Source organism: Capra hircus, chromosome 2, assembly GCF_001704415.2.
Source record: "Capra hircus breed San Clemente chromosome 2, ASM170441v1, whole genome shotgun sequence".
Lineage (NCBI taxonomy): Eukaryota > Metazoa > Chordata > Mammalia > Artiodactyla > Bovidae > Capra > Capra hircus.
This window is the reverse complement of record NC_030809.1, coordinates 127,654,071-127,667,925: the sequence shown is the minus strand read 5'-3', so window position 1 is coordinate 127,667,925 and position 13,855 is coordinate 127,654,071.

Here is a 13,855-nt window from a genome sequence, read left to right as displayed (position 1 = left end):
GCCTGGAAAATCCCATGGACACAGGAGCCTGGTAGGCTACATTGCATGGGGTTGCAAAGAGTCAGATATGACTGAGCGACTTCACTTTCACTTTCACTTTCAAGGTGATGACAGAAGGTGTCAAACCAATGTCCTGTGAAATTGCACTAGGGTAATCAGTCACAGCCTTTATTTCTGTTTCTGTGAATGAGCTGCCTGTCTCCTACCTAACGTCAATACATCCACCAGTGCACTCATGTACAGCCCCCTAATTGTTCAAACTTATTCTTTCCATATTAATTTATTAATTTAGTGCAATATCAGTCAATATTATTTTTCAAAGAAATTGGTACACCAAATATTAAACTTCATATGGAAGATATAAAGGGCAAAAATGCCAAAAGAACTTTGAAATGTTGAAACAGAAGACAAAGATGATGATTTGAAAGACAAAGATTTAAAAGTATAAATTTAGAGAAAATGTATACTGTTATAGCCATCATATTATAGTAGTAGAATTTTTAAAATTTTAAGAGCATAAGCCATAAAGGAAAAGATTGGTATATTTACTTATGTCAATATTAATTCTTATATGATAAAAATACTCAAACAGTCTAAAAAGACAAGACATATACTTGCAGAAGGCATCTTCAATCCATATAACCTACAGGATTTATTTTTTCCAGAATATACAAGGAATACTTACTGTTTCAACAAGAACAAAACAGAAAATCAGTATTTTAAATGGTCAAAAGATATGAACAGGCATTTCTCAGAAGAGTAAACCAATAAACATGACCACTTCCTTGCTAGAAATCTAAAAAACTAAAATCATATCTTCAACAAAACATCTTTCCTTATAGACCAGTTAAGCAGAAATTAGAAATTCTGATAATAGTTTTTGCAGGAATTTGGAGAAATAAGTACTCTAATATAGCACTGTGGTGAGACTACTTTGTGGAAAAAAGTAGTAGTGAAAGTGTTAGCCACTCAGTCATGTCCGACTCTTTGAGACCCCATGGACTGTAGCCCACCAGGCTCCTCTGTCCGTGAATTTCTCCAGTCAAATATACTGGAGTGGGTAGCCATTCCCTTCTCCCAGGGGATCTTCCCAATCCAGGGATCCAACCTGGGTCTCTTGCATTGCAGGCAGATTCTTTACTGTCTGAGCCACCAGGGAAGCCCACTTTGCAGAGAACTTTAACAATAACTTGTATAATTAAAAGCTGCTTGTTCTGCAACCCAGAAATTCCAGTCTTTCATTTCTATCCTGAGAGATGCTTACATTTGTATCAATACAAGATGTCATGTGTAAAAATGTTCACTGAAGCAAAACAAGTCCAAACAAGTTAATCTACTTCTCCTCAGTAGAAGAATGGAAAATATTAATGATATGTTTTAATAAATGGAATACTATACCATAGCTAAAGCTAACATAGAAGAGCCACACACATAGCCATATATACATACATTTCAGAAATACATTGATATGTGAAAAAAGTTGCAAAAGAATAAGTTGAGGATAATACTCTTTATGCACATTAGAAAAGCAGCAGTATAAATTATTTGTATAAATAGCATATAGAGCAATGTACAGCATCAGAAATGGGGAAAATTCACCCAACTTCAGGATATTGACTACTTCTAAAGAGGAAGAGAGACTGTAAAATGAACTGGATTTAAGACTATTTCAGAGTAAAGTAAATTTGGATCTTTATTGGTTAGGAGTAGTAAAACTAATCCACAAACGCGAAAAAAGTGCCAGCAGAAATGTATCAAGATGGAAAACAGTCCCCTAACCCATGTGCCATAACAGAGTGTTAATACTCGCAGAAGATTATTTTCCATGTTTAGTGACATATGGGCAACTAAGCCTGAACGCCCATGCACTTTACTCTTTAATGGATTTGGAAAGTAAATGCATTACTCAGTTATCATCCATTTTCATGAAAGGAAAGGTGCACTCCCTGACTTTAACATGAAAAATGTAGATCGACCTTGTCATTTGCTCTTCAGTTTTTGTCTTTACACCCTCATTGTTTAGTCTGACTGGTTATAATGAATGTCACCTATGTTCTGAATGACTTCAAACATCAAAGGAGAGAGAAATTACTGTTGCCCAAGAAGTCGTAATAGATACTCTTCTCAGTCCAGGTGGGGTTTTGGCAGGCATCCCATTTTCTAAACCATGTAATGAATCACTAATATATGGATCTGACACAATCATAATACAACTCAGAAAAAAAAAATCATGCCATGAAAATACCTTTTCTTGAATTGATTTTGCTGTTAATGGAAATGAATTTGCAACTATGGCATTTCTAATTAACCTTACTTTTCTGTGTTTGCAAAATGGGCAGCAGCCTTTCATCACCATGTCTCCATAGGGATATACTAATAGAAGGTATGGTTTTGTGATTGCTTATTTTGTCTGCTATAAAGAAAGAGTGGACTTCCCTGGTAAAGTATCTGCCTACAATGCGGGAGACCCGGGTTCAATCCCTGGGTTGGGAAGATCCCCTGGAGAAGGAAATGGCAACCCACTCCAGTATTCTTGCCGGGAAAATCCCATGGACGAAGAGCCTGGTAGGCTACAGTCCATGGGGTTGCAAATGAATTTGCAACTCTGGCATTTCTAATTAAACTTACCTTTCTGTGTTTGCAAAATGGGCAGCAGCCTTTCATCACCATGTCTCCATAGGGATATACTAATAGAAGGTATGGTTTTGGGATTGCTTATTTTACATGTTATAGTGCTAGTTAATCAAGCTTATTCTGCTTACTTTCTGGAATACCTTGCAACCGGAAACAAAAGTCAGTTTATATTTTCTTTCTTTCATATTTCTTTTAATTCTGCTCATTAAATTGTGAGGATACTGTTTGGTGCATTGACATTTTTCTATCATTCTTTTGCTTCCTTTTGCCCTCTAAACATGTTCCCCAAGGCTAGACCTTTCCTCCAAGTCATTTGATGAATCCTTCCACTGTTATGGAGCTACCCTGGTGACTCAGAAGGTAAAAGAATCTGCCTGCAATGCAAGAGACCTGGCTTCAATCTCTGGGTCAGGAAGATCCCCTGGAGGAGGGAATGCCAACCCACACCAGTATTCTTGCCTGGAGAATTTCATGGGTAGAGGAGCCTGGTGGGCTACGGTCCATGGGGTCGCAAAGTCAGACACGACTGAGCAACTAACACTTTCACTTTCCACAGTTATGACTTCATCCTACCAAATCACTTGTTAATTCAGCAAAATTTGTCACGTCAATGAAGAAAACTGAAAAGGTTTGTGTGTGCCATTAAGAGCGCAAAAAAAAAAAAAAAATATGTGCCAGAATATACTGATTACATCCCCTGACACTTTTGATGAAAAATATACTAAAACATAAGTTCCAAGGAAACATTAATGTTTATGTGGTTTGTTAACTGCAATAGTCCCCATAGTGGCACACAGGAAGCGTCAATAAATAGTTGGTACGATGGCACAGCGGTAAAGAATCCATCTGCCCGTGCAAGAGACTCAAGAGACATGGGTTCGATCTCTGGGTTCAGAAGACCCCCTGGAGTATGAAATGGCAATCCACTCCAGTACTCTTGCCTGGAAAATTCCATGGACAGAGGAGCCTGAAGGACATGACTGAGTGGGCACACAACAAACACACACAAATAGTTGGCTAACGAATGATTCAGAAAACGCTGCTTGCATTTTAATAAAGTGGGAGGCAGCAAACATTATGATGAACATATGTTAAATATTGAAAGTTATTAAGCAAGATGGAAAAGTACTACAAAAATATCTTCTATCCCGGTTAAACAAATACACATCATAAAGATGAAATTGTAAGATATGTTGTAAAGCTGTAATTTTTATATGGCCGAAAGCTAACAGAATTGTAAGACATTCTAATTGAATTATTATTACGCATATTGGACATTAGGTTAATTAGTGAGTGATGCTTAATTGAATAATAAGCCAATCACATACATAATTTATAAGTATTTATTCCATACCAATGATCTTTCTTGCCTATATTTCAGAAAGAATAATAATTATGTGGTAATCAAGATTATCACATAATTTTGCTATGCTGCAATTTGAAATGTTTTGTCCAGAATGTAAATTAAAGCATTAAAAATTTTTATTTTTTAGACTTTTTCCTCTAAAGCAATCAAAATTATTTCTTACAATACAAATGCAAAGTGAATAGTTTTAGTGAATATCACAATCTAAAATAGAAATTTACATGGCAAATTTTAATGTAATTGAAAAAAATCTGATTGCCTTATTAAAACCTTTAAGGAAACACTGTCAGCAGTTCTGGTGTCCAGTGTTCATCTAATTGTCAATAAAAAGATTATTATTACATCTCATGTGTCATGTATGCTCTCACACACAAAACAGTTCAGAGTTTACACGTATTGTTTCGTATACCAAAACATCCCTCAAACTCCAAGAGCAACTATCGCTGATACTTCACTGATTCGTGTACTTTTCCAGAAAGAGAAATAAGAATTAAACAAGAAGCCAGAAAATGGACTCTCAGCACTTTGAGAAAACGATATTTAGCATCTAATATCTACTCTTCTTGTTACCTGAGAAAGATTATGACAAGGTAATTATTTTGATATTGCCTCTTTGCTGAGCACTTCTGCCACTCAAATCCTATCTGTGCCCAGAAGCAGAAAAACTGGGTAGCTTACAACGGAGAGGACTGCAGACAATACCTCGATCGAGTGATCAAGTTAACATCCCTCATCAGTAGTAAGACAGACCCAAATCAAATGTCCCCTAATGAAAGGAGAGCAAAACGGCCTCACTTCTGTAAGAGACCAAGAAGAGATGCACAGTCTGAATCAATCATTAGGAATGTCAGGCAGTCCCAAATAAGAACATTCTAGATTTGTCTGTAACCCTTAGAAGTGCCAATAAAGCTGTCATATTAAAAAATGAGTTATATCTATGTGAAGTAATATGGAATAAACTCTAAAATATGTTTTACTTTTGTGAAAAGCTGGAGAATGGTACTTCAATTTTGAACACACACACACACACATAATTTCCAGAATGACAAAGAAACAGTTAATAGTGGCAACCTCTGGGAGTGGAATCAGCTGAAGAGTGAAAGATGTTTATTTTTCTCTTCTCAGTTTCCTTTCTTGAATGACTTATTTTTAACCTGAATAAATGTCTTATTTGAAGTTTTACAAAAAAATAATTTATTTAATTCCTTTGACTATTATAAATTCTGTTTCTGACTCTGAAAATGAAAAATATTCTCTGGCAAAAAAAATAATAATAATGATTGCAGTTTTCAATTTAGTCAACACAAGACTGATGGTAGGTCATGGTACCTGGGGTCTCATTCATCCTCGTCATTAAGAGGCTACGTTGTTTGGACAAGGCACTTCCATTCTCTGGGATTTAATTATTCATTTTATTGATGAGATTAACTCTAACCTTAAATAAGACTCTTACAATAAATGAAGACATATAACATGCTGCCAACAGAGGGCAGTAGTTAACCACAAATAGTTCCATGTTCTCAGAAATTTTTCATACAATTTGAAGGAAGGTAGTAATCAGAGTCGAAGCTCCCTGGTGGCTCAGATGGTAAAGAGTCTGCCTCCAATGCAGAAGTAATTAGAGTTTCCTCCTTATTCCTGAAAATTTGGACCACATTCCAATTTCCTCCCACTGAAACATTTCTACAAACCAAACATTTCATTATCTCAAAGAATTGCAGTTCTTTACATTAGGAAAATAAAACATAATAAACAGCAGAAAAGAAGGCAATGGCACCCCACTCCAGTACTCTTACCTGGAAAATCCCATGGATGGAGGAGCCTGGAAGGCTGTGCGGTCCATGGGGTCCCTGAGGGTTGGACACGAGTGAGTGACTTCACTTTCACTTTTCACTTTCATGCATTGGAGAAGGAAATGGCAACCCACTCCAGTGTTCTTGCCTGGAGAATCCCAGGGACAGGGTAGCCTGGTGGGCTGCCGCCGATGGGGTCGCATAGAGTAGGACACAACTGCAGTGACTTAGCATGCATAGCATAAAGTTTTATGATGAGCCTTGTGCTGAAAGGGGAAGCCTTGTTAATGGGACTCAGAATGACATTTCGTCTCTTCCTTCTGATCACTTGAATGGTGAATGTTAAGGCAGTAGCATCCATGGAAAGATAAAAGAAGAGGGATTACACGTGTACCCCAATGTTCATCGCAGCACTGTTTATAATAGCCAGGACATGGAAGCAACCTAGATGTCCATCAGCAGACGAATGGATAAGAAGGCTGTGGTACATATACACGATGGAATACTACTCAGCCATTAAAAAGAATGCATTTGAATCAGTTCTAATGAGGTGGATGAAACTGTAGCCTATTATACAGAGTGAAGTAAGCTAGAAAGAAAAACATCAATACAGTATACTAACACATATATATGGAATTTAAAAAGATGGTAACGATGACCGTATATGTGAGATAGCAAAAGAGACACAGATGTAAAGAACAGACTTTGGACTCTGGGAGAAGGTGAGGAAATAGCATTGAATCATTTACATTATATGTGTGAAATAGATCACCAGTCCAAGTGAGGCAGGGCACTCAGAGCTGGTGCACTGAGATGACCCTGAGGGATGGGATGGGGAGGGAAGTGGGTGGGGAGTTCAGGATGAGGAACGCATGTATATCAATGTATGGCAAAAGCCACCACAATATTGAAAAGTAATTAGCCTCCAATAATTTACAAAAAAAAAGAAAAGGAGGGATTACTACAGATTGGGGCTGTATGCTATGCTCAGCTAGTTACTGGGCTTCTCAAGTGGCTCAGTAGTAAAGAATCCACATGCAGGAGACACAGGAGATGTGGGTTAAAAAGGGATATATACATATTATGCATATACATGCATATTGTTTATTTTTATTGTTTAGTTTCTTCATTTATTGTTTAGTTTATTTTTTACTTCCCAATCCAGGAAGTAATATGGAATAAACTCTAAAATATGTTTTACTTTTGTAAAAAGCTAGAGAATAGTACTTCAGTTTTGAACACACACACACACACACACACACACACACACATACACACACACTTTCCAGAATGACAAAGAAATAGTTAATAGTGGCAACCTCTGGGAGTAGAATCAGATGAAGAGTGAAAGATGTTTAGTTTTCTCTTTTCAGTTTCCTTTCTTGAATGATTTATTTTTAACCTGAACAAATGTCTTATTTGAAGTTTTAAAATAAAATAATTTCTTTAATTCCTTTGACTATTGTAAATTATGTTTCTGACTCCGGGTTGGGAAGATCCTGTGCAGAAGAAAATGGCAACCCACTCCAATATTCTTGCCTGGAAAATTCCATGAATAAAGAGTCAGGCAGTCTGCAGTCCATGGGGTCACAAAGAGTTGGACACGACTTAGTGACTGAGCATGCACACACACAGAGCTACTTGCAGTTTGTAAGTGCTAACCTCTGGCCAATTGAATTAAGCTTTCCAATGTTCAAACTTATAACGATAATAATAGCTACTTTGGAGGAATGTTTAAGGATCAAAGTAACTGTTAATGGTATAACAAAATAGCAGTTATATAAATAGGTACTCAGTAATGTTAACTATTACTATCATTATTACTGTTACTAGCAGCAAATACATTTCGTTGTTTTAGTACAGTAGAGTTTAATAGAAAAATATTGCATTCTATCCTTACGTACATATTTGCATGCATGTATATGCACATATTGGAGAAGGAAATGGGAACCCACTCCAGTATTCTTGCCTGTGAAATCCCTTGGACAGATGAATATTGTGGGTTACAGTCCATGGGGTCAAAAAACATATGACATGAGACATGACTTAGCAACTAAAAATTAACAATAAATAATATGCATATATATGCATAATATGTATATATCCCTTTTTAAAAAATGACAAACTAGTTTTCTTGAACCAAATTTTGGATATTTTATACATGCAGTTATTAATTAAAAATAGATATCAATGTAGCTATTATCTCAAATCTAAGATTTTTAAAACAGAAAAAGTTGGGATATTAAATAAAAACCCTTACAAGTCTATAAAAGATATACCAAGCTAAAACAAAGACCATAAATAGCAATTCACAAAAGAAAAAAAAATGTTTAATGAGGAAATGAACATTCAATTTCAATGGACTACAAATTAAATTTTTGCTACGTTTTGCCTATGAAATGGAAAAAGCTTTTAAGAGTATCATTAAGGGTCTTGGTATATGGGTACTACCATAGACATTGAAGTTCAAGTGGTTAGAAATTGATATAAAAGTATAATTATAACCATGAAGCTTTATGATAAAAAATTTAAGATGTTAATCAATATGGTAATAAATAGATATTTGTTTTTACATATCAGATATTGAATAATCAAAGAACACTTCCACAAGAAAAACTAACACATTTTTATAAACTAAAATGAAGAAATAAACTAAACTGTCACATGCAGCTCCTGGAATAACTTCATCTAAGCAGTTTTAGAGAGGCTCTTGTTAAAAGTGAGATGAGAGTGAAAAAGTTGGCTTAAAATTCAACATTGAGAAAACTAAGATTATGGCATCTGTTCGCATCACTCCATGGCAAATAGATGGGGAAACAGTGGAAACAGTGACAGACTTTATTTGGGGAGCAGCGGGTGGAGGGGACTCCCAAATCACTGCAGATGGTGACTTCAGCCATGAAATTAAAAGATGCTTGCTCCTTGGAAGAAAAGTTATGACCAACCTAGAAAGCATATTAAAAAACAGGGACATTACTTTGCCAACAAAGTGCCATGTAGTCAAAGCTTTGGTTTCTCCATTAGTCATGTGTGGATGTGAGAGTTGGACTATAATGAAACCTGAGCACTGAAGAATTGATGTTTTTGAACTGTGGTGTTGGAGAAGACTCTTGAGAGTCCCTTGGACTGCAAGGAGATCCAATCAGCCCATCCTAAAGGAAATCAGTCCTGAATATTCTTTCTTTAGAAGGACTGATGCTGAAGCTGAAATTCCAATACTTTGGCCACCTAATGCGAAGAACTGACTCATTGGAAAAGACCCTGATGCTGGGAAAGATTGAAGGCAGGAGGAGAAGGGGACAACAGAGCATGAGCTAGTTGGATGGCATTACCGACTCAATGGACATGAGTTTTATTAAACTCCAGGAGTTGGTGATGGACAGGGAGGCTTGGCATGCTGCAGTCCATGAGGTGGCAAAGAGTTGGACACAACTGAGTGACTGAACTGAACTGACCTGAAGCAGCTTTAAAAAGACATATTTTTTAAAGTGAGACATTTTTTTTCTTTTGTTGTCTGTAATCCTCATTCACTGAGTAAGAATGGTTATTATTAGTAGCATTCAGTTTATGGCACTAAAATTAAAGTTCCAGGAAGACAGAGTTTTATTTGTCATGTTCTTTGCTGTTTCCTTAAATCCTAGAAAAGTGTTTGTCATACAGTTGGTGCTCAATAAATATATCTGTGTGTTATATTTATATGCTATTTTATTTTATAATTTGAAATTTTTCCTAAGAAATTTTTAAAGTAAAAATATTTAATAAAATCATATACTCTATGGAAAAAAATTTACATTTCTAAAACAAAATTATGTTAGCAAAATTTTTATGCTTCTTATCAAGAGTCTACTCAACTCTGACTAAGAGCCATTCTTACTTTTGTAGTTGTGTCTTGCATCCAAAAAAGAAAAAAAGAAAAAAAGGGAGACAAATAATCATAACACCACCTTTGTAGTGAGTCTTTTTCTTTTTTTTTCAGAATTCCAAATGACACTGTACAAGATTGTTTTTTTGAATCCTCTTAGAAATGAATAGCGATAATACAAATGTAAATTTAACAAAGAGATAGAAAATAAGATAAATATTTTGAAAGGGAAATTATCCAAACCCAGCTAAGGAGAGACTGAGATGGTAGCTTGTCTCCTCTACTTTGAAATTCTGGGCAGGATCACATTATCTAATCAGCTAGGCTCTCTGAGGACAGAATTTTTCAAGGGATTAGCTCCCTAAATCTAAAACAATAGGAATGGGGATATAAGGATAATTCTGAGGCAAGCTTTCCTTAGCATTCCTAATCAAGGAGAGATGTTTTGCATTATAAGTTACAATCCCTCAAACCCAGTCAATAAAGAAGGTGAATTGATATGTAGATGTTGGTAGTGCAGACCAAAATAAAATTTAGCTATCTGCACTCACAAGCTTTCTGGGAGGTTCAGAATGAAAGATTGCTGTGAGAAGATGGACTTTTCATGCAATTTGTCAGTGTCTATCTTGGCAATATAGGTAAGCCAGTGGTTGGAAATAATTTCCTTCCATGGGCCTATCAAATTATTCAATGTGGTGATCTTAGAATCACTGAATCCCACTTTGGTTAAGAGAGGATAGTCTGTCCTAGAGGACTGAGAGCTTGCTGCTTTGCTAACTTGAAGGAAATAAAGACTCAACTTTCCTAGTTGACACCATGCTATATTCACATCCATGAGCATCATATGTTATATCTTTATCAATATAGTAACAATAATAATACTTAAGATAAACACTTTGATCAAAATTAAAGTAACACTAAAAATAACAAAACTCATTAAATTATAGATGGGATTAATAATACAAGTAATAGAAATCAGAGAAATGATTAAGAATAATAGTATTACAAAATAATTAAAAGGACCAAAAAACTAAAAGCTTAAAATTAGTTTTAAAGCTAGAAAATATGTAGAGGCAAAGCAATTAAAGTCTAGAAGATTAAAGGGTATCTGGACCTAACAGAAGCAGAAGATATTAAGAAGAGGTGGCAAGAATACACAGAAGAACTGTACAAAAAAGATCTTCACAACCCAGATTATCATGATGGTGTGATCTAGAGCCAGACATTCTGGAATGTGAAGTCAAGTGGGCCTTAGAAAGCATCACTACGAACAAAGATAGTGGAGGTGATGGAATTCCAGTTGAGCTGTTTCAAATCCTAAAGATGATGCTCTGAAAGTGCTGCACTCAATATGCCAGCAAATTTGGAAAACTCAGGAGTGGCCATAGGACTGGAAAAGGTCAGTTTTCATTCCAATCCCAAAGAAAGGCAATGCCCATGAATGTTCAAACTACTGCACAATTGCACTCATCTCACATGCTAGTAAAGTAATGCTCAAAATTCTCCAAGCCAGGCTTCAGCAATAAATGAACCGTGAACTCCCTGATGTTCAAGCTGGTTTTAGAAAAGGCAGAGGAACCAGAGGTCAAATTGCCAACATCCGCTGGATCATGGAAAAAGTAAGAGAGTTCCAGAAAAACATCTATTTCTGCTTTATTGACTATGCCAAAGCCTTTGACTGTGTGGATCACAATAAACTGTGGAAAATTCTGAGAGAGATGGGAATACCAGACCACCTCACCTGCCTCTTGAGAAATCTGTATGCAGGTCAGGAAGCAACAGTTAGAACTGGACATGCAACAACAGACTGGTTCCAAATAGGAAAAGGAGTGTGTCAAGGCTGTATATTGTCACCCTGCTTATTTAACTTATATGCAGAGTACATCATGAGAAACGCTGGACTGGAAGAAATGCAGGCTGGAATCAAGATTGCCAGGAGAAATTTCAGTAACCTCAGATATGCAGATGACACCACCCTTATGGCAGAAAGTGAAGAGGGGCTAAAAAGCCTCTTGATGAAAGTGAAAGAGGAGAGTGAAAAGTTGGCCTAAAGCTCAACATTCAGAAAACGAAGATCATGGCATTTGGTCCCATCACTTCATGGGAAATAGATGGGGAAACAGTGGAAACAGTGTCAGACTTTATTTTGGGGGGCTCCAAAATCACTGCAGATGGTGACTGCAGCTATGAAATTAAAAGACGCTTACTCCTTGGAAGAAAAGTTATGACCAACCTAGATCATATATTCAAAAGCAAAGACATTACTTTGCCGACTAAGGTCCATCTAGTCACGGCTATGGTTTTTCCTGTGGTTATGTATGGATCTGAGAGTTGGACTGTCAAGAATGCTGAGCGCCAAAGAATTGATGCTTTTGAACTGTGGTGTTGGAGAAGACTCTTGAGAGTCCCTTGGATTGCAAGGAGATCCAACCAGTCCATTCTGAAGATCAACCCTGGGATTTCTTTGGAAGGAATGATGCTAAAGCTGAAACTCCAGTACTTCGGCCAACTCATGTGAAGAGCTGACTCATTGGAAAAGACTCTGATGCTGGGAGGGATTGGGGGCAGGAAGAGAAGGGAACGACCAAGGATGAGATGGCTGGATGGCATCACGGACTCAATGGACGTGAGTCTGGGTGAACTCCGGAAGTTGGTGATGGACAGAGAGGCCTGGCATGCTGGGATCATGGGGTCACAAAGAGTCAGACACGACTGAGCGACTGAACTGAACTGAACTGACAACATCGATAAAAGTATCAACTTCAAGGCTTAAGTGAAGAAACAACAGGTCGAAGCTATCTAAGTCAAGATCACTTCCTTCTCTTGCCATCTGAGATTTGACTTTCTTTGGAAAGGGTCTCCAGGCAGATTTCCTAAAACTGGAGTATTTACTGAGATGCCAGTGAGGTCAGCACTGGTTAATCTCCCTTAGGAACTGGACTCTACATTTATTCTCAACATTTTTGCCTCTCCATTCCGTGGCCTTTTCTCTGTTTGTGTCTACCCAACCACATCTATGTGAAGTGAACAGAACGTTGCTCAGTCGTGTCTGATTCTTTGTGACCCCATGGGCCATGGACGGTAGCCCACTAGGCTCCTCTGTTCATAGAATTTTCTAGGCAAGAATACTGGAGTGGCTTCCCATGCCGTCCTCCAGGGGATGTTCCCAACCCAGGGATCAAACCCAGATCTCCCGCATTGCATGTAGATTCTTTATCAGCTGAGCCACCAGGGAAGCCTAAGAATACTGGAGCGGGTAGCCTATCCTCTCTCCAGTGGCTCTTCCAGACCCAGAAGTCAAACAGAGGTCTCCTGCATTACAGGTGAATGATTTACCAGTTGAGTTCCCAGGAAAACCCATATACATCTATAATTATCCCTGAATATTCATTGGATGGATTGATGCTCACGCTGAAGCTCCAATACTTTGGCCAACTGATGTGAAGAGCTGACCCATTAGAAAAGACCCTGATGCTGGGAAAGATTGAGGGAAAGAGGAGAAGGGGGTGGCAGAGAATGAGATGGTTGGATGGCATTACTGTCTCAATGGACATGAGTTTGAGCAAACTCAGAGAGACAGTGAAGAACAGAGAAGCCTGGCATGCTGCAGTTCATGGAGTCACAAAGAGTTGGACACAACTTAGCGACTGAACAATAATAACAATAATGATCCATTAAAAAGGAATCCTTGGTCTTAAAAAAAAAAATGCAAAGAGACAACAATTGTGAATGGCATAATTGTCAAACTCAAGGATTCTGGAGTTGGACTTATTCTTTGTAATTTTTTAAAACACCCTTTGTGCTATCATAGAATTGATACAAAAATCAGAGGAGTTCATTTAGTTAAAATAACAATAGTTTTGGGTACATAATGACTTTATCATTCTCCAAACAAAACTTGAAGTTTTAAAAGACTATTTGGTGAGGAGACAAATGCCTTCTTCATTATTGGGTGCATTTCACTTATGGCAGAACCAGGGATAAGACATTGGGAAATGTGAGACTTTATCTCACTGCTTATCAGATCGCATCTTATAAGAGGTTACTTTTCCTATCTGGACTTTTTCTCTCAAAAGCATTCCTAGAAAGGATGAATAAGCAACCTGGGCCAGAAGATCCTGTCCAAATGTTTACCTTTTACATAGAATTAGGGAGGGACAGGAAGAAACAAGAGTTATACTTCCCAAGTTATCACAGAAG